Genomic DNA, 3,403 nt, shown 5'->3' with positions numbered 1-3,403 from the left:
ATGATTGGATCATGGTGGAAATATTTGAATTACGAGTTTTAGCGAACATCTAAGAGAGTTATGAAATTGTTCTACAACTCACGTTTCTTGGAGTATCATAGTGATGATGTAGTATCCGAAAGACGTATCCAAACCTTGTTGGGTTAATGATGAGATAAAATGACGCCATTATATTTTTGTGGATTATGCTTTAGAGACTACCGCTTTTACACTGAATAGAGCATCATCATGATCCGTTGAAATGACACCATACGAGTTATGGAATGGGTATAAACCCTAATAGTCCTTTCTTAAATTTTGGTATGCATAGCATAAGTAAATAAGTTTACAACCAAAATCGGATGAATGTCTTTGTTGGTTATCCCAGAGAATTGATTGGGAATTCTTTCCACTATGGAGACAAAGATATAAGTGTTTATCAATGTTTCTTACTTATTTCCAAGAAATTGTTTCTAGCGAAGTATTTGAGTGGGAGGACAATAGAACTTGATAAGGTTTATGAACCTGAGCATGATGATCAGAGTAGCACAGCATCGGAAATGGTTCCGGAAGCGGCTACGAAGATCATGGCTCCCATGTCTACAAAGTGTTATAGTCATGGAGATCAAAGTACTTATTGAACCTTGTAGATGTGGTTTATTTTGTGATCAAATAAATGATTTGTGGACAAAGGATTGTTTTTGAACAATGATAAACCAACTACATACAAAGAAGTTATGATGGGCCCTGACTCCGTTAAAATGGCTATGCGCCAAGAAATCCAAGATAGATGAATACTTTTTGAAAGTAAATGGATCTATGAAATTGATGGACTTGGATGTAATATCCTTAAAGGAGCTTGACTTATCGAAAAGTTGTTTACGACAAAGTTCAAAGAGTTGACTGCGCTAAGATTAGATCTTCCGTGGCAATGCTTATAGTCTATGTGGATTATTCTAGTAATCGCTACATATTTCTTTTATGAGATATGATAGTAGGATGGCAGAAATACATTCCTTACCAGAAGTGTGTATGAAGGATGTATACTAGATACAACCAAGAGTTTCTGCTAGTCCGTGGAGTACTAGATAGGTATACGAACTTCAATTGGATGAAGTGAGTATCGCGGAGTTGGAATCTTCACCGGATGAAATAGTCAAGGAGTTTTTTGATTTCATCAGAAACGATGAAGATGCTTGCATTTGCAAGAAATTAAGTGGGAGCGCTGAGACATATTTATAATACTTTATGTAGATGACATATCGTTGATTAAAAATAATGTGATCATGTACTTGATATAATTAAAAGGTTTCATTGAGAATTTATTTCAATGAAAGGATATGGACTGAAACATATTTAGTGTCAAGATCTATGAAGATAGATTGAAACACATAATAAGTTTAAGTCAAATGAATATTGAAGTAGTTCAATATAAATATATTAAGAAGGTGTTCTTTTCCATGTGAAGGTTTAACAAGACTTGAGTGTATTTGACACTCGATGAGTAAAAACACATGAGTGATTTTAGGTCACGAATAATATGTACAAAGTCAGATGTCCTGTGCTCTAAAATGTTGCGAGCATATACCAGAATGATTCATGTAGTGATCATTGGACAACAGTAAGAATATACCTGAGTGTTTTAGAAAAACCAAGGATATATATAGTTTTATATGGGTAATGACAAACAAATCGATGTAAAGTGTTGCACCGATATTAGTTTGGTCACATATAAAAATAATATTTCAATCTCAATTAGGCTAAGTGTTATTTAAAAGGGTAGCACAATGAGCTAGAAGTTGTCTATGCTAGATTTAGATGAGTTCTAAATATTGTGACGGATTCTACAAACGAAGGCAGAGTGTGTCATTGTTTTGACAATGACTAAGGATGTTAAGTCAAGAAGTTCTTTGAGAACTTGGTGTAGTTCCGATAGTGTCAGAACTTTGAAGCTATATTGTGTGTGACAATATTAGTGACATATTTCAGACCGCGGAATTAAGGTTCCACCGTAAGACCAAACATATTTAATGCCGACTCATTTGGAAAATGAGTAATGCGTGAAGACGCAAATGAATTGCAAAATACATACGTTTCGAGTGTGTCGAACCGTTGACTAAAACCTCTCCCGTGAGCAAAACATGATAAAGCACCGGAAGGCCAAGGTGTTATATCTTTACAAATGTAAACTAGATTATTGACTCTAGTGCAAGTGGGAGACTGTTGGAGATATGCCCAAGAGGCAATAATAAAATGGTTATTATAATATATCTTTGTGTTTATGATAATGTTTGCATACCATGCTATAATTGTATTAACCGAAACATTGATACATGTGTGTTATGTAAACAACAAGGAGTCCCTAGTAAGCCTCTTATATAACTAGCTTGTTGATTAACAGATGATCATGGTTTCGTGATCATGAACATTGGATGTTGTTAATAACAAGGTTATGTCATTGGGTGAATGATATAATGGACATACACCCAAATAAGCGTAGCATGAGATCAAGTCATTAAGTTCAATTTGCTATAAGCTTTCGATACATAGTTGCCTAAGTCCTTCGACCATGAGATCATGTAAATCACTTACACCGGAAGGGTACTTTGATTACATCAAACGCCATTGCGTAAATGGGTGGTTATAAAGATGGGATTAAGTATTTGGAAAGTGTGAGTTGAGGCATATGGATCAATAGTGGGATTTGTCCATCCCGATGACGGATAGATATACTCCGGGCCCTCTCGGTGGAATGTCATCTCGATTAGCTTGCAAGCATATGAATGGTTCATAAGAGATCACATACCACGGTACGAGTAAAGAGTACTTGTCGGTAACGAGGTTGAACAAGGTATGGAGATACCGATGATCAAACCTCGGACAAGTAAAATATCGCGAGACAAAGGGAATTGGCATCGTATGTAAATGGTTCAATCGATCACTAAGTCATCGTTGAATATGTGGGAGCCATTATGGATCTCCAGATCCCACTATTGGTTATTGCTCTGAGAGGAGTCTCGACCATGTCTGCATAGTTCGCGAACCGTAGGGTGACGCGCTTAAGGTTCGATGTCGCATAAGTAGATTTGAATATGGTATGGAGACGATGTTTGTTCGGAGTCTCGGATGTGATCCAGGATGTCACGAGGAGGTCCGGAATAGTCCGGAGAATAAGATTCATATAAGGGAAGTTGATTTCTGGGTTTCGGAAATGTTCGGGATTTTTCCGGTGGTTGACTGGAAGGTTCTAGAAGGTTCCGTAGGGGTCCACCATGGGGCCCACGACCTAGGAGGCCTAGCATGGGCCGAGGGATGCTCACTCGGCCTAATGGGCCGAGGGCACATGCCCCACAGGCCCGGTGCCGGCCACCTAGGTCGTGGGCCTCATGGCGGACCCCTCTGGAACCTTACGCCGACCGAGTAC

The sequence above is a fragment of the Lolium rigidum genome, chromosome 6 (assembly GCF_022539505.1).
Source record: "Lolium rigidum isolate FL_2022 chromosome 6, APGP_CSIRO_Lrig_0.1, whole genome shotgun sequence".
NCBI classification, from domain to species: domain Eukaryota; kingdom Viridiplantae; phylum Streptophyta; class Magnoliopsida; order Poales; family Poaceae; genus Lolium; species Lolium rigidum.
The sequence above is the reverse complement of the archived record's forward strand: the minus strand, read 5'-3'. Positions refer to the sequence as shown.